This window comes from Taudactylus pleione, unplaced genomic scaffold (assembly GCF_031769625.1).
Source record: "Taudactylus pleione unplaced genomic scaffold, aTauple2 ptg000042l, whole genome shotgun sequence".
Classification (NCBI taxonomy): Eukaryota; Metazoa; Chordata; class Amphibia; order Anura; family Myobatrachidae; genus Taudactylus; species Taudactylus pleione.
Window position 1 is genome coordinate 4,688,753 of NW_028284444.1, and position 25,303 is coordinate 4,714,055.

The following is a 25,303-nucleotide window of genomic DNA, read 5'->3' on the forward strand; positions in this document are numbered from 1 at the left end:
AGTTCCATATTCCATTGCAGCTGCAGAATGTGCTGTTCATATTTTCCTCTCCCACTGTGAAAACCTAGAATTCCACACCTCCACTGCCACTGCAGAATGCATAAGCTTCACTCCAGCCTCTCCCTAAGGAATTTTCTTTATTTGATATGCATGACCTCTACTTCTACTCTCTCCAGTTCTTTATTCAGAAATGTCAAATTAGCTTTAAAATCCTCACTATTCTTCTGAGGTTCTAGAGTGATCTCTTTAGTTTTTACTTATTTCTCTATCATCTCTAGTTCTCACTTTTTTCAATGATGAGTTGCATTAATTTGAGTGAACTGTTGTGCAGAATCAGTTCCCACTCTTTAATAACATTTTCATTATTAATTCCAGATGTGGGTTTCTTACTAAGTCTCAGGCCTCTTGGAACTCGTCCTACTTTTGCATACTGTTCCAGGATGGCAATATCCCACCAGACATGGATTTCTTTTCTGAGTATTTTTTCTAAATCCCAGAATTCATCATCCAAACCCTGTTTAGGATTGGATAGTCCCAAAGTATTTTCTTCATTGAAAATCCTATGGCAGACAGGAGATCTTTGTTCACCTCTTACTAGTGTACTAAACATTTTTAAGAATCAACACCCAGGTTGTAGGGGACCAGCTAACTAGTCAAACAACAGTAACATAAATACAGTCAAAAACATGTACTAGTTATGGTGCTTCACCCTAGTATTCTGAATGTCCAAATAACATATAGGATTGAATCCTTCCACAGAATACACTTCCCAATGACTGGTGGCCACTGAATGTTCTCCAAAAAGATTATTGTTGTAGATCCCAATTGGTTATGAAAGACAAAATGTGAGAACACAGCACCTTATAGTGAAATAATCAAATTATTTTGTGGAATATGGTCATAGTAATATAATATGCATACCACATAGGTTAAAATAAAGTGCTTTTAAACAAATGCTCCTCTGTCTCTATGGCAAATATTTCCCCTCTTTTAAGAGGCTCTGATTTGTTAGTACCCCATGTTGTTTATGGTTTCATATGATGTATAAGAAGTATGCATGGGGAGAGAACAAAACACTCTCATAGTGCAGAAGCATACATATTTATTACATACAATGCGTAAAGAGTAGATAAAAATTGCAATTACAATAAAAAGTTCTTTAAAAAGCTTATCTGAATATTCCTGACAGAGGGGAGTCTTTGCCACGGTAACCTCTCTGCGTTTCATCACTTACGCTCACATTAGCTGGAGTTCGTCAGGAGGGTAACCTTAGGTGTCACTGACTGCTGTTTATATACCATAAGAGCTAATTGAAATGCCCAAAAACTGCATTTCCAGCTCGGCCATCTTGTGCATTCCATTGTGCATGTGCAATGGCAAATATCGTGATGGTTCGCCCTTTACCTGGCCGTCCCCATCTTGGAGACTGGTGTGCCAGTAAGTAAATAGCTGCATTCATCTGTGCCATTACACACATGCTTTTCTATCTAAATGGATGACTCGATACAATCAGTTCCCCCTGCCTGTGCTATCACCATCAGAAGACTTAAATGCCACCGGAAACGGCCCTTCCTTTCTGTTCCTGGGGCTTACAGTGGCCATTTTGTTGTATATTAAAACATACATTAATTTGCCACCATCTTTGTAGAAATATTCTGCAGCCAGCCACTAGAGCAGCATCATGCTAACAGTGGCCATTATGGGCTCTTCATGTAATTAGATACAGAATTATACACAATGCATTTCACCTCAATAAAACTAAATATTGTCTACAGGTACATCATAGCAGATTAGTATAAAAATGGATTATCAGGATCACAATAAGTACATATTTAAAATTAACATATTTAAAATACTGTTAAAAACAATGATCATTCATAATTATGCAGCAAAGCAACTTATGCATAAATGCATAAACATATGCATAGTAAATACAAAATAAACGTATGTATAATGCACATATGAATCAATATAGAATATTTTTAAAAAAAAACTATGAAAATTAATAAAAAGATCTAAATGGCACCATTACAAAAAGAATAAAAGGAATAAGGTTCACTTTAAAAAAAAGGAGTAATTTCATAGGATTCATTTAACCCATTCGGAGCCATATTATTAAGTGTGCACTAATTCAATAGCTTTAAAAGTGAGGCTTGCAGGGTCAGAGTTATGATACTTAAGGAAATGTTTTGGTACTGAATGATTCTCTAGTTTATTCTTAATACTATAAACATGTTCCTGTATGCGTAATTTTAAAATTCTCTTTGTTTTACCTACATACTTCAAGAGGCAGGAGCATTCAAGTTGATAGATGACCCAAGTTGTCATGCAGATCATCAAATCTTTTATCTTGTATCATTAAAATTATAAAATTTGTTCATAATATTAGTGGAATGTTTGAATATATTACAGGTATTGCATCTAAAAAAACCTTTAGTATCTTTTAGCCATGATTCTTTGGCCTTATCAAGTGGTCTTAAAAACCTCGGGGCCAGGTGATCTTTAAGGTTTCTTGCCTTTCTAAAAGCTAAATCCAGTTTATCAGGTAAGATATAATTCAAAACTGTATCAGACTTCAGAATATATATGTACTGTATATATATATTTATTTATTTTTGTGGTTAGAGTGGTTGTCTGTCACATAAATTGCCCACATTCTGGTGGGATCAGCTCCCCATTAATAAAAATGTTTGCAGAAGGAGAGGAGGAAGAGGTGGAAAAAAGAAGCCTAAAGAATAGAAATCTGAGGCACCAGTAACTGATTCAGAACTTAAGAAACAAGGTATTTTTGACTTATAGGATCACAAAATTAGTAAAATAGAGGCCTCATTACTTAAGTAAAGGGTTTATATTTGCGCCCACAGCAAAAGTAAATATTTTTCAAACATTTATTGATTTAAATAAATTCACAAGGAATTTAATGCTTAAACGACACTTCATGAGGAAGGATACTGGAATCCATAAAAATTATGCACATAAGTCCAAATCAGGACTGAAGCCCATATCAAATTATTATCCATTGGAGTCCAAGAGTACACAAATTGAGACATTTTATGCATTGGCCAAAAGGGATTTATGTGTGGAAGATCCTAAAGAACCAAAGAGATTGAATCTAAAAAAATTTGAAAGAGAGGCCTTGAAGAAACTTAAAGATAACCCTTCATTATTATTCAAACAGGCTGGTAAGTGGGAGGCCTAGTGGTGATTAATCATATAGACTACGAGAGGAAGTTGTGAGACTACTGGATGACCAGGTCTCATAAAAAACTAAGTGGGGATTGAACTGCAATATTCATGGACGAACTACATTTTGTTTTAGTGGAAGCCATGCACAAAGATATTATTAAGAAAGAGGAATATAAATTTCTTATCAAAAATAATCCAAAAACTCTGGTCTTCTATTGCCTTCCAAAAATACATAAACAACTAGTAAACCCCTCAGGTAGACCTATCATGTCAGAAATAGATTCTCTTGCTTCCAATTGTTCTAAATATGTTGAGGTTTTTCTCAATAAATATGTAAAAACTTTGAATTATTATATCAAAAATATATGACTGTAATATTACAGGCTAAACACCATCAAATGGAAAAGTGGATATAAATGGGCTACAATTAATGTGCAGTCTCTCTATACAATCTTACCACATGTTAAAGGCATTCAGAGTTGTTTTGAATTGTTGAATGGAGACTCATCCACGGAAGAAGAACATAAGGCATTTATATGCACTTTAATAAAATTTATACTCCGTCACAATTATTTTAAATATTTTGACCAGTTCTTTATACAAGTTGGGGGTACCGCAATGGGTATGTGTTTGCTCCCAGGTTTGCCAATCTTCATATGGGAAGTTAAGAGCAGAAATATGTTTAAGGAGAACATAAGTATAAAAATAATATAATATTATATGCAAAGTATATTGATGATATACTATTGAGGTTAAATGCACTATGTATAATTCTGTAACTAATTACATGAAGAGCCCAAAATGGCCACAGTTAGCATGATGCTGCTCTAGTGGCAGCAGAATATCTCTGCACAGATGGCAGCAAATTAATATATGTTTTGATATACAAGAAAATGAGCCCCAGTAATAGAAAGGAAGGGCAATTTCTGATGGCATTTAAGTTATCTGATGGTGATAGCACAGGCAGGGGGACTCAATTGTATTGAGTCGTCCATTTAGATAGAAAAGCATGTTGTAATGGCATGGACGAATGCCGCTATTTACTTATTGGCGCGCCAGTCTCCAAGATGGTGATGGCCAGGTAAAGGGTGAACCATCGTGATATTTGCCATTGCGCATGCACAATGGAATCCAAGATGGTGGAGCCAGAAATGTAGTTTTTGGACATTTCAATTAGCTCTTATGGTATATAAACAGCAGTCAGTGACACCTTAGGTTACCCTCCTGATGAAGTCCAGCTAATGTGATCTTAAGGGATGAAATGCATAGAGGTTACCATGACACACACTTCCCTTAGTCGGGAATATTCAGATAAGCTTTTTAAAGAACTTTTTATTGTAATTGTGATTTTTTCCACTCTTTATGTACTGTACTGTCTGTAATAAATGTTTATGCTTCTGCACTATGAGAGTGTTTTGTTCTCTCCCCGTGTATAATTCTTATACATCATATGAAACCATAAACAACATGGAGTACTGATGAATCAGAACCACTTAAAAGAGGGGAGCAATTGGGTATATGCACATTATGTTAACCTATGTGGTACACATATTATCACTAGTACTATATTCCACATAATAACTTGATTATTACACTATAAGGTGCTGTGTTCTCACCTTTTGTCTTTCATGTGTATATATATTTCCATATATATATATATATATATACACTATATATATATATTTATATATATATATATATATATATATGCATATCCTCAGCACTAACAAAACAGTTTCCCATATTTTCCATTTTAATGTCAAAGGTCTTAATGGCATTTCAAAACATTTATCAGGTAGAGCTCTTGTTATAATAGAGTTTACTCATCACTATGTTAAAGGCTTCCTTAGTACTCATTGAATCACAGGTTGTAGTAAACAGGTCGACAATGACAATGTTGACATTCATACTGCCACAATGCCAACAGTTATGATGTCAACATTATTTAACTGTAGACGGTTAATGTGGCAACATTTTTGGAATCCCAACTGGTGAAATGCAGACATTGTCAGAATGTTGATATTAGGGTTAGACTGTGGGCGGGAGGTTTAGGGTAAGGCTGTGAGAGGAGGTTATATTTAGGCACTAGAGAAAGGGTTAGGGGTAGGGATCAGGAGAGAAATACTTTACACAATGGCGGTGGGGTTTATATACTGAATACACATTCTGGTAGAGCTCTTGTTATAATACAGTTTACTCATCACTATGTTAAAGGCTTCCTTAGTACTCATTGAATCACAGGTTGTAGTAAACAGGACGACAATGACAATGTTGACATTCATACTGCCACAATGCCAACAGTTATGATGTCAACATTGTTTAACTGTAGACGGTTAATGTGGCAACATTTTTGGAATCGAAACTGGTGAAATGCAGACATTGTCAGAATGTTGATATTAGGGTTAGATTGTGGGCAGGAGGTTTAGGGTAAGGCTGTGAGAGGAGGTTATATTTAGGCACTAGAGAAAGGGTTAGGGGTAGGGATCAGGAGAGAAATACTTTACACAATGGCGGTGGGGTTTATATACTGAATACACATTGTTATCTAAGAAAAATACCAAAAGGACATTGGGATATATAAATAAATTTCCAATGCCTATTATTAACCAACAGTTGGTGAGTACAACTACTTAGAGTAATAAGTAACCCATATTTGTTTTTAAATATATACCTGCACAGTGGATTATGTTATCTGCTTTCTCACTCCTCTCCTGAGCATTAGAGACTCCACAACTAAAAAGTCAGGACAAGCTGAGGAAATACCACTGCACCAGTAACCACCACAGGACAGTGGTGTGAAATTTATCCAAAGCCTACCCATCCGTACACAGGGTGAGTATATCTCTCATTTACAGTATATTTTCTCCATGAATTTCAACAGTGTACACTATATATTTTTCTCTTCTCTTCACAACATACACTGAGGTGTACATACAGATGGGTCCTGCTACATCTTTGCTCCATATGCCATGTAGCACACCCTGCTAGTCAGGATGTGCCATGGTGTATTGAGTCACATCATAACATACTGAAGTGCTAGAAAAGCCAGATAGTGTCATACTTTCAGACAACCAGATGTTGCTTTTCTTAAACTGCACTGTGCATGCGTAAAAACAGACACTGCAATGTCTGTAGTGCTGCCTGCTAATTGGCTGACTGAACGTGTCATTTGGTATGCTATAGTTGTCATGGATAGAAAGCTGTAATTGAGTGTGTAATAAAGGAATAAATGTTTTGGTGTGTGATTCCTGAGACCACTTTTGAAAAACAATTTATAAATGTGTCCTGCCATCATTATTACAGTATATCATGCTACATACATGTGTCAGCATGATTACACACCATTTTAGAAAAGTCAGTGCCAGTCCATGCGACTTGTGCCATGCACATTGTTCTCCAGTGTTTTGAGGCACTCAGGCAGTGATAACATACCTTAGAAATGAACAGTTGTTTTGAAAGGTGCTGTATAATACCCTCAATGAACTGAGCCCAGAAAGAGGTGTCTTTGAATTAGAAAATGATTGTGCATTCTATGCAGCACACTTGTGGCAATGTCGGCACTACTCTGCTGCAAGTAGTTTGCAAAACATGTCACTAAACAGTAAGTGCCAGTCACTGCAGCACTGTAGAAAGTGGTTTGCGGCGCATTTAAGTAATTCCAGTCTTCATATATAGGGACAAATATATATACACTTATACTGCATAGCAATACTTGTACAAAGGCACACTAATATACATTGTAACAAAGATACAAAAACATTTAAAAAAGCAAAAAATAAAATGCTGAGCTTTATTAACTTTGTAAATTGACTATATAATCATAATATACAATTATAAAGATGGCTGCACATGTAACATAAACAAACATAGAAAATGACACACACACACTTCAATTTCAGTTGCCTATACAATATTATGCTGAATACATATCAACTAGCACACATTCACAGCAAAATACATTTTACATTCATGATTAGCGACATATAGTATAAGTGAAGCACATTCTTCCATAAAAATATACTTGGGCAGAGAGATACTATATGATTTTTTATGTTATACTTTTTACTCCTCAGTCAGTATTTTTCTGGGCAACAATTGGGTCACTTTTTCAGGATCTCTCTATGATACAAGGCAGCTATCACGAGCAGGGCCAGCACTTCCATGGTCAGGTCCTGGGTTGCTATTGGGGTGCATGCTTACATCTTCCTTGCAAGCCTGGGCAAACAGAAAGTCCCTGTTATTGTATCAATCTCACTACCCAATCTAATCCCCTTTTAAAGAACTGCATAAGGTACAAGGATGGTAGAGCATTAATAGCAGTCACCAATAGAGTTTAATGGGCACCAGAAACATAATTGTAATGTCCTTGTAGCACCATAACCATGAAGGGCTCCACTCAATGCCAGCTATGCACTTGGGTGTGGTGCTGGTCTATAATATCACAACACAGCCTCACAATACCAGTCTGACTGGAGCAAAGGGTAGTGTCCCAGTGATTTAATTCCAACTGCAAAGGGAAAAAGTGGGGGGTAGGATGGAGCACCTGATGATGGGAGGGGGGCACTTGAGGTGGAGGAGCACCAAGGGTACCTATGTACCTTCTGCCAGACTAGGACATGAGGTTAGCTGAGCTATCAGTCCTCTTGTAGTTAAAAGTCTGATGGGACCAAAGCGCAAAACAGCAAATAAGTTTGCACCAGATACTATAGATAAATATAATTATTTTTTTTTTTCATGTAGCCTAAATGCTGCTTTTCCCGTCTCACATCTAAATATCTCTGTACCTTTTAAATCTACCACAATTGCAATAAAACGTGATTTTGCCAAGGTGCAAAGTTGCTTGGTTTTTTGCTTTTCTCCCAACTCTTGCAAAAATACACAATACACAATCAAATATTAGGAGAATACAATCACATTTAGGCAAGAGTCATATAGATTTTGCTAATTGCAGAGTCACAGTGACAGCATATGCAGAGTGAATTAATCCTCCATATAGAGTACCAATTAAAAATACTTTTTCACATCATTTCTACAAGTTTCTCAGGCAGACAACTTGCTTTTTTCCAGGACAGTGATATGAAGTGATTCAAGCTAAGTTTATTAAGTTCCTAAATTGTATTTTGGTATGCAACTCAGCACTCACAAATGCAACATACAGTATTGTTAGACTCTGGTTCCAAGACCCTGTAATCCAGACAAAGGGATATATTTACTATTGGGTGATTTGTCAATGCTGATGATGATTAACGGCTTGACCAATAGTTTTAAAGCAGAAACAGAAATAATTGCTGAACCTGCCAGGTTTAGAATCTATTTATTTTGCCTCTTTAAATCCATTGGTCAAAGCCACTGATCATCTTCAGCTTTGACAAACTGCCCAATAATAACTGTACCCCAAATTCTTTCCTTTGCCTGCCAAACCTTCAAACTTCTTTTAGAGAAATTACCCAATTATCTGTCTAGACCGTGTCACTGTAGAACACATTTATTACTTCAGATCTATTTTCTACATTCTAAGCCTGATTGAGAGATGCATGTATTGTTAATGCCGCACACCATTGGGCAGTATTTCAGCCTGCACATGAGTCCAAGCCACACTGTGCATGCATTCCAATGGTTACTGCTTTAAGCAACACATAGAATGTGGCAAGAGCTGGGGATTTCAGTTGGCTTTTGTAGGAGTTAACATGGAGTGGATAGTCTGACGCAGGCACACTGACACATGATCGCATGTTCAGGTGGAGATTCTGTATCTGGCACAATTTCCAATGGTGTCACTGTTGGTTCATCTTAATATGCACAGTGAATGATTAGCACCATAGCCAGTGAGGGCCTCAGTAGGTATACCAATGTCCACAGCATTAGCATAAAGATGCAGTAGTGGCTTTGGCAAAAGTAGTAATATTGGCTGTAACTGTGTCTAGCTCACGGGATATATAGTCAGCATCCCAGCATGTGGTATGCTGATGGTCTAAATTTCAGTGCTAAATTCCCAACAGGTCAGGATCCCGCAGCAGTATCCCGACCATCGGCATCCCAAAGGTAAGTATCGAGGTGTTAGGGGAAGGTTAGGGTTAGAGTGCAGGGTTAGGGTTAGGGACTGGGGAGGGAGTGTTAGGATTAGGGTGCAGGGAGGTGGAGGTCAGGCTTAGGCACTAGGTGGGGGAGGTTATGGGTGTTGGGATTCTGGCTGTCAGGATGCCTCTGTCGGTATTCTGACCAGCAGAATCCCGATAGCTGGGATTTCAGACCCAACCTCTAGCTCACACTCTGTGACATCCCGAAAATTTAATTCAAGACATTTGGCTTAGGTGTACAAGATTTGGAAAAATAGAATTTATTTTTAAACTAATATTATTTAGCAGAATTAATAGAAAATCTGTCTGGAATGGAGAGGTGCATTGGAATATTTACTTGAAATTATACAGTAACTTACATATGCAGAATCAAAAATAGGTACTTCATTAATAAAAACTCTGTGACATTGCTGAGATCCAAACATCTATGAAAAGGAATGCAGAAATTAAAAAGGGGTTGACTGTTAAAGTTACCACCATTGCTCATATACTGTTCATCTTTAGTATTAGTTTAAACTCCAAAATGTATTTCACTATTTAAAATTATCTCCTTCACTGCCTTATAAGCATTATATTCCAATACATTCCAATACATATTTGTAAGAAATGCAATAGGTTTCAAAGAAGCTGCAGTACAGTATCTCTAAAGTCTTACCTTTTCTTGAACACAAAATTAAACAGTGGTCCAAAATTGCCCATACTCTTCAAATGCCTGTTACAAGCCTAAGTGGATACAGATGCACTCATAGCAGTTTCTTTGCTAGTGGTGCTGGCAAAGCACTTTTGGCTTTTAGTGCCACTTTGTTGGTGACAGCAGTCAGCTCCAACTTTCCCCCACTTCACATGAGATCTGTCACAGGTGCTGCTTACTAGAAGTTGTGTTCTTTTGTTTGGATCATATGGTTGGAAGGCTGGTTTTACAGACCTTTTCCAAATTGGATACTAAAGCTTTGTTAGTCTTCTTTGACCAGCACACCTATACTGTTGATAGTTAAATATGACCCAATGTGCTTATCCTGTGTTCTTGAGTTTTGCCTATTTGTGACCCAGACTGTCTTGAGATTGTGCATTTGTCTCCTGCTCTGTCCCTGGCCAGTTACTGGACTTGTTTTTGCCTACGGCTTGCTCTGACTATACCCTGTTTACTGGATGTTGCCTTCCCACTAACTGCTTCTGACCTTGGTTTATTTACTGGACTTGCTCTTCATCTCTGTTGACAAATATATCCCAACTATTAATATCTAGTCCCTGGAGTATCACTGTCAGTACCCAGTAAATATCTTGACATCTGTCTAAACATTGTTCTGTCCATTTCAACTACTCCGCAAAACTCAGGAGTTTTAGAAGTACTGTAGAAGTCTAAAACTGTGTACAATCCCTGAGAAACCAATCTGACATTGGAAATTGCTCCATTTTATTATGTCTCCCAGAAAAATAGATTCATGTAAGTAAGACCATTCATTTTTTATTGCTTTTTGTTTATAAGAAAATTATTTGCCTAAAACTATCTTTTTATGTAATTTGTTTGAATTATTTTTGTATATAATTTAAGCATTGTATCTTTCTCATATTAACCTCTTTTATTAAGATTTGTCTCTGTGATCCTTATCAGATCATGTTTGCCTGTGGATTCAGCCAATCCATACTACATATATGTTCTTCATAGTTTTTTCCTGAAAAACTGATGTTGGCAGTTATAGTTGGTTAATGTATAGGTAGTGCAAGAAATAAAGTACTGGGGAATGCAATCATTTATGTTAACAGACCAGATGGTTGTTCTTTTAAACTCTCTGTCAGACTCATGTGAGTGCTGAACTTGATAAAGTTTTAGATAACAATTAGAAAGCGGAGTATGTTGAAACTGGTTTCATGAAAGCAGTATTTTTAGAAAACAAGGAAATGTATAATTTGCTTACTAAGTGGTAGAAGTGCACACAGATTGTGATGGATAGACCAAATAGCTGTACTTATGTTAAACAATTGAATTTAGCAGTCCTCACCCAGTGCATTTCATTAATATCCTATACAGTATTTTTTTCTATTTTAAATTTTATGTAAGACTTCTCAATAATTTCATTATAGTTATCTGTAAGCAATGGGCAATTATTATTGTTATTGAGCATACTGTAATCAATGTAAGATGAATTCATAATTACCCAAGATGACTGTATTATAATAAGCACTATGGGCCAGACAAATTTAAGGAAAAAATGCAATGCACCCGAAACACTAATAATAATAAAAAAAGTACTTTTTTACTCCTAGTCTTACTAAATGAACATAGTCAGATAAGACAAATTTAAAGTTCCCAAAAATGTTCAACTGAAATAAAGCAAGAGAATAATTGCTGAATCAGAACTGTTAATTTTGGAAAATGTCATTCTAAGATCATTTTTTGTTTAAGGTTTTATTATCTACTGTACTTCACAGAGGCACCAAGCACATTATACATGTATAGGCAAAGGGAAAAGAATTTGCATTCTGTCTCTGCCCATTTTAAGTTTTCTAATATTTCAGCCACACAATAAATCAAAAGCATGTCTGGGAGATCTACTGATCTTGGAGGTGGCAGGGTGAAGCTGAGTAAGGAGAATTCCATCCCCTGCTTTCAACCTATTGTTAATAAAAGAAGACTTATTGTATCCTTAAATCAAAGTACTTAATCTAATAGAAGTAGCCATTTACCTGTACTTGCTGTAGTTGAGTCTATAGTTGTCAAAAGTTAGCAAAGATTTATTCAAGTTTATTAAATCAGATATATCTACTGTAAATATTTTACACATTGGCATACCTCCCAATTGTCACAAATTCAGCTGGACAGAACCTGTTTGAGGGCATTGTCCAGGACTAAATTTTCTCAATCACTGGTCAGTTTGCAGTCCACTCACTGCAGAGCACTGGCAAATGCATGCAACACTCACCTGTCACTTGTGTATGTAGCAGTAAAAGGGTGATAGGAGGGAAACCAAACATGATTAACAAGCAGCCTTGGACTTTTTAGCACCAGTCATGCATTAACATCAACCCTCTGTGAGGTAGGCATTGCCCTCTGTCCCAATCAGCTTGGCTTCAACATTGGGTAGCATGGGTGGGGTAAGACAAGTATTGTTAGACAGTCTAAGCCAGGCATGTCAAACTCAAAATACCAACCAGACCGCATATTCAAGGTCTACGAGTGTGTGGGCCACAACAAAAAAAGTCTTTATATGCAATTTTGAAAGGTTTATTATTAATAAAAATCAATGCCCCCTATAGTAGTGCCCCTTATGCAATTCTACCCTGTATTACAGCCCCTTTTGCAATGCCCCCTGAATTTGTGCCCATTATGCAATGCCCCTTATGCAGTGCCATAGTAGTGCCCAGTATGCTGTGCCCCTGTAATACCCCTTATGCAGAGCCCGCAGTAATGCCCCTTAAGCAGAGCCCCCAGTAATGCCCTAAGTAGTGCCCACAGTAATGCCTCTTTTGCAGAGCCCCGGTAAAGCCACTTAAGTTGTGCCCCTAGTAATGCCCCTTTATGCAGAGCCCCCAGTAATGCCCTTAGTAGTGCCCCATTAGTGTCACTTATGCAGAGCTTCCAGTAATGCCCCTTTATGCAGAGCGCCCAGTAATGGCCTTACTAATGCAGCCAGTAATGCCTCTAATGCAGAGCCCCCAGTAATGCCCCTTAAGTTGTGCCCCCAGTATTGCTGCTAGTAGTGCACCCAATAATGTCCCTTTATGCAGAGCCTCCAGTAATGTCCCTTCTGTTGTGCCCCCAGTAATGCCCCTTATGCTGTGCCCCCTCCCGGTATAGAAAAGGCCCGCTCATCTGTTTGTGCAGTACTTACCTTTCTTCATGACGACCACTGGGCACCACTCCAGTCCTCACCATCCCACGTATACACTGCAGCTGACTGGATCTAATTAGATCCAGAGCAGTAGACGCAGGCTCCGCTCATCGCAGGCGACATGGGTGATGTCACCCGCATGCTGCATCACTGGAAACACTGAGACCCAGCATTGCCAGCCTATTAAGTAAACACTGCCCGATCGGAGCTGTGCTCTGATCATGGCAGGGTTGTGGGCCGCATATTATATATATATATATATATATATATATATGTGAGTCCACACTCTGGGGACACAGAATTGTTTATTTGGGCTGCATGGGGCCCACAGGCCACATGTTTGACATGCCTGGTCTAAGACATCTTCCACAGAGATTCAATGAGAATAAATATATAATATAACTTACATCAGTCATTTGCCATGGTCAGTAACTCCAACAAGAGAATTATTAAATAAGAAAAAGTGAAAAATCCACTTACATGAAAAATCACTAAACCAACTGTAGTTTTATCACCAAATATCAATATTTAGTAGCAGAATTAAAAGATCGTCTTTACCCACTTAACTGATTTTTTTTATTACCTAATGACACTCAAAAATTGTTGGTTTGTTTAGATTAAATTAAGTTAAAAATCTATATTTAAATATGTATTAAAATATTTTATGTATTAAAATATTTATTGCCTAGATCCCCCCACTGTTCCATGCCAAGTCAGGCTATTCTTCTTTCTGAAACAAATTTGAATTTATACTAAACAAAACACAAGTAGTGTTTAGTCAGCCCTCAGGTGTCAAAACACGTGTTCACTAATTTTACTAAACTCTGCTATTATTATCCCACCGGGAACAATGTTAGATACAGAATAGCTTGGAAACAAGGTTGCAGAATAATGATTTACTGGGTTCAAAGATGCCAATGCGTGACATTGAATTTGTAAAGCATGATATTATCATATAAGATACTGTAGATAGGTAGACAGGGAAGCTATAGATATAATATTTTTCAATCTTATATCTTATTAGTGAAATAAAAAAGTTTTCACTTTGCACAAGACCTCAGCAGTAAACTAAAAAGTAAAAACATAAGCACATACTGCTGTAGATTTCTCCCAAGAAATAAGGACTATGAAAACAAGAAAAAGTCCAAAAAAGATAAGCAAACAGTGGATGGATGACTGCTGCTCAATATTTGTCATGAAGACAATGAATAAGGAAAGAGTGCATCCTGTCGTCCATATTGCAATTATAATAGAGAGATAGTTGTGATCAAAAGCAGTAGGAAAAAGACTCAGCTAAACAACTGTAAAACATCTGCTTTTCAACCTCTTGCCATCAGGTAGTACAGAGCAGGAAAGAATGAGAGTGTCAAGTGACACACAGACATGAATATGAAAAGTCTGCTTCTGCTATCGGCTGCTGATGTGTTGACACTTTGCCGATGAGAGTACAGTAAAGAAAGTCAAAGTGTTACCTTAAAGGGAGAGAGACACACTGCCATCTGTACTGAGGTCTGTGCATGAGTGGGTCCTGTCGTGTGCATAGTGGGATTCCCTATACCCTTTCAACACAAAAAAATATTGTGTAGAAATCAAACTGTAGAGAACCTTTCTGCAGTAATGCCAGTGAAAAAGAACATATAATAAACAAGTATAAGGGGTATATTTACTAAAGTGAGAGTTTTTAGAAGTGGAGATTTTGCCCATAGCAATCAATCAGATTCTAGATATTATCTTCTAGAATGTGCTAGTTAAATGTTTAGTGGATTCTGATTGGTTGCAATGGGCAACATCTCCACTTCCAAAATCTCTCTCTTTAGTAAATTTACCCTTAAGTGTTTAGTCAGCCCTCATGCTTCTCCTTTCTGCAAACATATTTGAATTTGACAGCAGATGACAGTTGTAGAAGATGAGGTCTCATCCTACAGATGGAATGAGACAAATCACTTTACTTATACAATAAATTGTGCAATGAAAAAAATGTGTAACCAGCTCTAATGCTTTGCATCCAGAAATTGTTCCATAAAACATCAAGACATTGGTCTCTCTATAGGGATGGAAATCATATATCGATTTATTAGTACAGTACTATCTATGATAGTACTGATAAATCAAAATATCTATTGATTTTTTTTCTGATATACGTCATGCATGATATATTATGACACTCTATTCTGTAATGAAAGATTTCTCTTTCCAGCCAGCTGCATTTTTTTCCATCCCAGTTCTCTCCTCCAGTCATTGGAGGCTGTTCTAATAGCAAGTTGTGATTCTCTAAGTTTCTGAGCCAGCATATCAGAATATATCAGAAACTTTAAGTTTTTCCACTGTCAGCTTCTCAGAGAATCTCAGACAAAAAAATATAGAGCAGCAGCCCCCAGCCAAGACCTAGTGCAGTCAAGGTGTGGGCTATATTCTGTTGAAGGAAAGTGCCCTGCACTGTCTCTTCTTCTTTGCTGTTGGGACACTGTAGTTCTGGAGTCAAGTCACAGTGCGACCTCTGACCTGGACAGACTGAAAGTGTTACTGCAAATGTTCAGCATCTCAGTGCATCTTCAGCTCTGTCCTTCATAAAGGAAGGGAATGAATGTCTCCACAGAGAGAATGTTTACACTACAGGAGAGACTCTGCATACTGCACCATGTTTCTACCACCATATCTATATGTGGGCGCATACTTCACTACCACCACTATTTGTATGTATACAAGTATGTGCTCCTCTATACTAGAGATGTGCGCTGACCCCCGTGTTTTGGTTTTGGATCAGTATCTCCTTCAAGTTTTGGATCTGTATTTGGTTTTGCCAAAACCGCCCATGTGGGTTTTGGTTTTGGATCTATATATTTTTTTAAAATTATAAAAGCAGCTAAAAATCACAGAATTTGGGCCTGTTTTTGTTCCTACAGTATTATTAACCTCAAAAACATTAATTTTCAGTCAGTTCCTCTTTATTTTGACCATTTCCCAGCACACAATATTTATTTTTCATCCAGTTTAAGCCAAAAGGTTGCACTAAGCTAGCTGGCTGACTAAGCTAAGCAACAGTAGTGGGCAAAAAAAACACATGGCAGTTAAAAATACAGTATATCTTTTTTTTAAAAAATGTAAATTAATCATTGAGGGCACTGGTGACAGACTTAGAGCTGCAAATTCCCAAATCCACCAACAAACAGCCCATAATTAAAAGGAAAGTGGCGCAAGGTGGAATTGTCCTTGGGCCCTTCCATGTACCCTTATGTTGTGTATATATGAAACAGGACATTCACAGTTTAACAAACCAATCACTTCAGCGACAGGGACTGCCACTTGTGGCTGAAATTATTGGTTTATTTGGGCCCCCGCAAAACAAGCTGCCAATGTGCAGTGGACACATACACATAGACATGCTGGCTTTACAACATAGGTAAGATCAGATGTCATAATCGTCATTGTCATCATCATCCCCATCAGTGTGTACATACTATTCTTCACACAATATTAACTTGCCCCACAGGAATCCACAATTACAGGCATCTCTGTATTTTATTTACGTATTTGCTGGTAAAGGTCTTACTCATGGAATTTGTAATTAATTTTGATGAACATCATCATTTCCACATTTTGGTGAAGAAACCTCCTACGCCGATTGCTGACAAGGTGCCCGGCTGTGCTGAAAACTCTTTCAGAGTACACACTGGAATGTGGGCAACTTAAGTACAGGAATGCCAATTTGTGTAAGGGACTCCAAATTGGGTCTTTTTACTGCCAGTAGTGAAATGGATTGTCTGACATGCCTATTTGGATGCTATCCCTAAAATAATCATCAACCATTCTCTGAATGGTGAAAATATCAAACAAAGTCATGGTAGACATGTCACTCATTGTAGGCAATTCTTTCAGACCCGACCAGATGTCATAAGGTGTTGTTGACTGATCTGCATCACCAGCAGTGGGTCTCTTAGGAAAATTTTGTTTTTTCCTGGCAGCCACAGAAACTGAAGGAGGAGATGCTGCCATGTCATGTGTAGCTTGAGCTGACAATTTTTTCACCAACAGCTCTTTGCATCTCAGATTTGTGCCCATCAGAAAGAAAGACACAATGTATAACTTAAATCTGGGATCAAGTATGGTCACCAAAATATAGTGATCTCATTGCAAGAGATTGATGACCCTTGAATCCTGGCAAAGCAAATGAAGGGCTTGATCTACAAGTCCAACATACTTAGCAGAATTGCTGTTTCAGCTCCTCCTTTAGTTTCTCCAACCTCTTTTGCAAAATTCTGATTAGGGGAATGACCTGACTCAAGCTGGCAGCATCTGATTTAACTTCATGTGTCAAGTTCAAAGGGTTTGAGAACCTTGCACAACATGGAAATGATTCTCCACTGCACTTAACTAAGGTGAATTCTGGCTCCTTTCCCTATGTCATAGGCTGTTGTGTAGCCTTGGATGGCCTTTTGCTGCTCCTCCATTCACTGAAGCATATAGAGGTAGAATTCCACCCAGTTATTACCTCTTACTTCAGCTGATGGCAGGGCAAATGCAACAGTACTTGCTGGTGCTGCAATCTTTGACATTTAGTTGCTGAATGTCGAAAATTTACCATCATTTTTCAGGCCACCAAGAACATCTCCTGCATGCCCCTGTTATTTTGTAAAAAAGTAATTTACCCTGCTATAATGCTCTCTCAATATTGCTGGCATTGTCAGAAATCACAAAACCCAAGGAGAGTCCAAGTGGGGTAAGCAATTTTAAAATGATTTTCCTGAGTTTCTCTAAGAGGTTCTCAGTGGTATGCTTCTTCCTGAAACCGGTGATACGCAGAGTAGCCTGCCTCTGAGTGAGCTGGCATTTGTTAGATGCTGTTGCTGCTGTTTGCACTGTTAGAGGCAACACACCTACCCAGTGGGCTGTCACAGTCATATAATCTTTAGTTTGCCCTGTCCAGCAAGTCCACATATCTGGTGTTAAGTAGACATTGGTACAACGCCATTTTGGTGGACACTAATGAGGTTTTTTGTAATGTCCTTGTACAGACTGTAAATTGCTATTCTAGTGAAGTGGAATCTCGAAGAGGCATGGTAGTGAGGACACAGGACATTAATAAACTGTCTAAAACTCACTGTATTAATGGTGGATACTGGATGCATAGCAGTTATGGCACCAGTAATCTGCTGTGCAATGGGTGACTGCTGCTGTATGTATTCCCCCTTGCAAAGGTTTGTTTGACAGTCAATTGTTTTGTTAAACTAATTAAAGTAATCTTCCTCCTGGCCCCCTTCTGGGTAGAAGATCCACTCACAGTAGCAACAGGCGTTGCACTTAAGGATCCTTCTGTGGAATCATGGATAGGAGAGGAGTCAGTCATTCTTATGAAATTGGATGCTGGACTAATTCTGATCATGATTGAGGATGTTGATGATGCAGGTGTTTGTGGTGGAGACTGTAGGCACTTGAATCTAACAGAAAGAAGGGAGCAGATAGATGACACTGGACTGATTGTTACTTTTTTAGCCAAAGTTTTTGAATTTTGAAAACACTTTTGATGAATGTGCTGCAAGTGATGTAACAGGTAGGAGGTTCCTATATGGTTAAGGTCCTTACCTCTACTCACTCTTGCTTTGAAAAGGACATGGCTTTACAATTGTTGTCCAGATTTGGGTGGAAACAATTCCACGCATGCAAAGTGTTTATTTTTGTCTTTTTCCCCAGCATGACAATGGGCTTTGTCATACCATGAGCAACAACTGTTGCCCGATTAACACAAAAAACAACCTCGGCATCAACATCATCATCAACATCCTCATCATCCTTATTAGCGCCAACTACATCCTCCTCCTGGTGCAATTCCACTTAAGCATCCTCAATTTCTATGTCATAATGTTGACTTGTGCTGCTTATCCCCATATTTGCAGAGGGCGCACAAATAGTGGAAGGAGGATCCTCTTCAAGTACAGTATTGCAAAGGTCAGGCTCACACATGGCAACAGCAGACACACAGTTAGACTCTCCTCGGGGATCTTTTCTTTTCTGAGCACACAGTTGGTTCCTGTGCCTTAACGATTTTCATTTTATTTTATTCTTTTACAGGGAGAAGGGCTTACATCATCATAAGAGTAAGAAACACAAGTTATAAATAAAGGCCAAGGCCTTATCTTTTCCTTGCTATTTTGTGTAGTGAATGGCATATTGCCAATTTTTTTTTCTCTGCAGCTAACTTAGCTTTTGAATTTTAACACTGTAAAGCATTGCTTGTTTGATTTTACATGCCGTGACTTAAGCCCTTGGGCATCAGCCTTCATAAATTACGTTGACGGCCTTGTATTGTCATTATGACTGCTAGCAGCACTAGTATGTGGTTCCTGCTTTCCTCTCATTTTATTGTCCTCTATATCAACAAACTTACACTGCAGTCTGACCGGCAGTGTCACTGAACAAAAATAGCAAAGGTAGCAAACACAAAAAAAAATAAAAAATGTTTTTTTATTTTTTTCAGGAATGCTAATTATATTTAACTTTTATTTTTTCAACACTGGGGAAGAGCACCCATGGATGAGGCAGCAGCCCCTTGATGAACAAAACAGCACCCCCTTATGGACAACAATGCACCCCTTGCTGAGTGTGGACTCGCACCTGCATAGTCACAAATACATAGATGATAAACTGCAGTCTGGCCGGCAGTGTCACCGAACAATAATAGCATAGAGTGTGCAGAACTCTCTGTGGATTGTGCAGTGTGTATGGCAATGTGAAATATCATTACATCACACTGCCACATTGCAGGGTCTGCACATCGCTGAGGTGTGTACCCATTATAAGAGGATACAAGAATAATCCCTCTGTGCTGTGGGACTGGAGTAATCCAAGTTTGTTATTAGAGTGGAGCTTGTACCCCCTTGGAGAGTGCAGTTTTTTGCATACCCCCACTTTCATCTGCCACTTTATTAATTTATATAACTATAATATACAGTAGATGTGTATGGGCCCCCGTATTTTGATTTTGTGGTTATGGCAGTACATTTTCCATTCATACAGTAGTTAGCTGTAATGTTTTCTTTACAATTGTTAAATACTGTTTAGATTTGAGGTGACCTTTCTTAAACCTTTTTTACCCTTGACCACCTTTAGTAGATGATGAAGAAGTACTATGACTGGCAGACGCCGCAGCACTAATACTGGGTTTCTCCTGTTCTTCTATTGACTGATCCATGATTGTTTTTTATTTATTTACATTAAATCTACTTTTGCTGAACTTAACTTAACTTAACTTAACTGCCAGCATAAAAAGTGATAGGATAGGGAAAGGAGGGACTGTCCCCTCTACCATGAAAGTTTATTAAAAGACTGGAGATTTTTTTCTAAAGGATGCCTAATGGCATTTATAAGTATTATTCTATATACATAGCCCACAATCCCAACTGACCCTCTCCCTCCAATCTCCTGTAAGAAATGGTGCCTGACTATGAGGTTGAGGTGAGGAACTATTATATATATATATATATATATATATATATATATATATAAAAAAGCACTAATCCACGGCACTCACCATTCCTAGTTTTGGGGGAAGCAACATGGTATGTGACCACATTGTTTAAAAAGAAATCACAGGGGCTCTGCACTCCCCATAATAACTAATAATAATAATAATAATAATAATAATAATAAACATACTAAACAGTGGGGTTGTGGTTCATGAATTGATCAATGCATTTAAGCTTGCAGCCCATCGTCACGGGACCCCACTTTACTGCAAGTCCCTACTCTATTGCTCAGAATTATAACATGGACATAGCCATCACATTAGTGTTAAACTCAGGGTATGCTATCAAGGTTTAAAGCTCATAGCAACTTTGCTTTTAAATGTGAGACATTTACCAAGCACACCTGTTGCCGGTAACTGTCACAGCGCCTTACAAAGTACATAAACAAATTGTTGACAAGCGACTTTCAGAACAATACAATACAGGAATAGGACATGGATAATATATATTGCTATATTAGCAACCATAACACCCAGATAAGCAACAGAGCATAAGCAAACAAGTGTTAGGTGCCTTAGTGGTGAGTAAGAAGTAGATGAAGTAGGGAGAAGCACAAGAGGCTAGAGGGCCCTGATTGTAAGATCTTACATTCTTGAAGGGAGGGGAAGACAAACAGGTTTGTGTATCATAGCCCTAGATCAGGTCTTCAAGCCAAGTTCAAATCCCAGAACAATGCAAAATGTCATTTTCTTGGAGTCGGATCCTATGTGTTTTGGATTACATATATATATATATATATATATATATATATATATAAATCACAGGGGCTCTGCACTCACCATAATAACTAATAATATTAATAATAAACAGTGGGGTTTTGGTTCATGAATTGATCAATGCATTTAAGCTTGCAGGCCATCGTCACGGGACCCCAGTTTACTGCAAGTCCCTACTCTATTGCTCAGAATTATAACATGGACATAGCCATCACATTAGTGTTAAACTCAGGGTATGCTTTCAAGGTTTAAAGCTCACAGCAACTTTGCTTTTAAATGTGAGACAGTTACCAAGCACACCTGTTGCCGGTAACAGTCACAGCGCCTTACAAAGTACATAAACAAATTGCTGACAAGCAACTTACAGAACAATACAATACAGGACTAGGACATGGATAATATATATTGCTACATTAGCAACCATAACACCCAGATAAGCAACAGAGCATAAGGAACCAAGTGTTAGGTGCCCTAGTGGTGAGTAAGAAGTAGATGAAACTAAAGTAGGGAGATGCACAAGAGGCTAGAGGGCCCTGCTTGTAAGATCTTACATTCTTAATAGGAGGGGAAGACAAACAGGTTTGACATAGATGGGGTAGATGGGGAGGAAGGAGCATGTAGCAGGGAGTTAGAAATATAGCTGAAAGCTTTGATTAAGTAGTGGGTCTTGAGAGCCCATTTGAAGGATTGCAAAGAGGTGGAGAGACTGATAGGGAGTGGGAGAGAGTTCCAGAGGTGGGGAGCAGTGCGGGCAAAATCTTGGAGGTGGGAGTGGGAGGAAGTAATCAGTTGACAAGAAAGGTGGCGTGCATTAGTTGAATGAAGAGAGCAGAGAGGAGAGTGAAAGTAGATCAGAGATGTGTATGTTAGAAGATTGGGTGAGGGCTTTGTAAGCAAATGTGAGAACCTTAAATTGGGTTATAAAAGGGAAGGGGACTCAGTGGAGGGTTTATAGGAGAGTTGAGGCAGATGTAGAGCATTTGGAGAGGAAGATAAGCCATGCAGCAGCATTAAGGACAGACTGGAGAAAAGAGAGATGGGATTTGGGGAGGCCAGATAGGAGGAGGTTACAGTAGTCCAATCTGGAGATGACCAGTAAGTGTATGAGGGTTTTAGTAGCACCCTGGGTGAGACAGGGTCTGATCTTGGAAATATTTTTGAGATGGAAATGACAGGACTGTGAAAGGTTCTGGATATGTGGTTTGAAGGAGAAGGATGAGTCCAGGATAAATCCAAGACAGCACACCTTGGGACTAGATGATATAGTAATGCCATCAATTTCTAAAGAAATAGCGGGAAGTGAGGTTATGTGGGAGGATGGGAAGACAATCAGCTCTGTCTTAGTCATGCTAAGTTTAAGAAATCATTGGGACATCCAGTAAAAGATTGCAGAGAAACAGGTTGGGATACGAGTCAGAAGAAAGGGGGAAAGATCAAAGGAGGAGAGGTAGATTTGAGTATCATCAGCATAGAGATGATAATGGAGGTCAAAAGAGCTGATGAGTTCACCTAGAGAGGAAGTATAGAGGGAGAATAGGAGAGGTCCAAGAACAGAAGCTTGGTGAAATGAAATAAACTTTGCAGGGAATGTCCATGCTAGAATAATCTGACAAGGACATGAGATTAAATTTTGGGGATCCGAGTGCTTTGCGATTATTAGCATCCTTTTGCAGCAGAACTGCGCGCATAATTGCTACCATAATCGCAAAAGCGATCCTTTCTGCTGTGAGGGGAAGGTAGGTGTGAGGAGAAGTGAGTGCTGTGGGGATTGGAGGTGAGTGCTGTGGGGAGGGGAGGTGTGAGGAGAGGTGAGTGTTGTGGCGAAGGGAGGTGTGATGAGAGGTGAGTGGTGTGGGGAGGGGAGATGTGAGCATGAGGAGAGGTGTGTGCTACAGTGAGGAAAAGTGTGCTGCTGCAAAGGGAGAGGAGCAGAGAGGGAGGAAAAAAGACTTCCAGAAGAAAAGAAGAAGGAAGAGCTGGCCAAGAATAAGAGGCATGGCTGACCAGGACGGACCTACAGCAAGAAGCTAAGGATCAAGAAGCTGAGGACTGGAGAGTGCTATAGTGGTGGAAAGGAAAAGACCTAAACAAATCTCCCCACTGCACCTCTCACAGTGCTATGGTAGGCGGCTTTGCCTACTTTCACTTATTTAATCCTCCCTAGACCACTGGGGTTGTTTGATACTAGGCCCGTGAGCCCAGTCAGTCCTCAAGCCTTTGGTGCTTGTTTAGCAGGCAAAGAGCCCGTGCCCTTGGTAAGTGACCATAGACCAGTGTTGGCTAACCTTAACACTCCAGCTGTTATGGAACTACATAACCCAGCATGCACTGCTACAGTTTTGCTATTAGGGCATGCTAAAACTGTGGCAGGGCATGCTGGGATATATAGTTCCACAACAGCTGGAGTGTCAAGGTTAGCCATCACTGCCATATGCATTAGGCCAAGGTCACTGTCCTTATTTTGAAGTGGGGATATGGAAATATCAGTGGTGTTCAAGATTTGGGCCTGCCTAAGCAAATCCCCACTTCAAAATTTCCACTTCGACCACGGTATAGTGTGTGTGCGTGTATATATATATATATATATATATATATATATATATATTAATATATATATGTATTCAACAGACTGGGTGCAAATCCTAAAATCTAAGCATAGCTCAATCTCATACAATCAGATACAGGCAGCACTCCTTCACCTCCTCAATAATCCAAGTTTAATAATCCATTTCTGTGCCATGATTCAGATGCATTTATTACATATTTTGTTAAGGTATCTGAAAGGTTGCACAGTAATGGATTAACAAGCTTGGATTATTGAGTAGGTGGAGGAGGAGTGCTGCCTGTATGTGTTTAGATTTTTTGCCATTGGTTTTGTAACCGAGTATTCGAAGCCCCCCTTTCAAAATCCTGAGTTTTCCTCTGATTTGTTCTCCTAGTAACTGTGGGAAGACCACAAAATTTGGAATTTTCTCTGAGCATTCTGGAAGAGTGGGTAGTATGACAGAAATTCCATGATCGAATGGCCCTAGCTTTTACACAAAACTTTCAGGTGAATTCTTATCACAATAAACATAACATGTAGCACCTTGTCTGCAGGATTTCTATGATGTAACAGGAAAAGTTTCCTGCTTTCACTTTTATGACTAAGATTCATTATTTTAGAATTATGCAGTTTCCTGTTCAGAAAATTGTGGCCTAATAAAGCACTAGGAGGCATTCTGTTATGTTCAAGCATCTTTGAAGAACCATTTTCATATCTTCTACACCTGTTTGGACCAGCACATCCACAAATAGAACATGCTTAAATAGACATGAAGCAGGTTATTCCCAGCCAACACAAGATGTTAGATTTCAGGGCACAGCAAATAATAAAAACGTTTTCAGTCCTTGTCTATGTATTATGTACTTGTTTAAAGTGGGAGATTTACCGTAATTAGTGTGTGTTGTTTCATACTTCATTTTAATGCATGTAAAGTACTGGAGACAAATCCAATTATAACACCCGCAATGAGTATCATGCCTTGAAATAGGGTTAAAGTTTGCTCATTATTGCTCAGTCATCTCCATCAACCATCGACCCGGATTACCCATTCACACTGCCAGGTTGAACCCGTTTTCAACGCTGCTCGATTCCCGGGTTGAAACATCATGTCGCTTGACCTGGGTTATTTCAGCTGGGCTCTTTCACACTGTACAATATCCCAGGTGGCTGTGTGTTCACATGATATAACTCAGGTTATTGCTGGCAGTGTGAAGGGGTATTACTTTGTAAAGCTGTCCTGCATTTGTGGGCTACATGCAGAAGTAGCCAGTAATTACCCTCTATGCCAGGGACAGGGAGCCTCAGGCCCAGGGGCCATATAAGGCCCCTGATATCATTTGGTATGGCCCTCAGAGCTTTTTTCTGCTAGCCTCATCTTGCTAGCAGGGTGCCTAGAATGGTATCCTGCAGGCAGAATCTATGTAGCAGT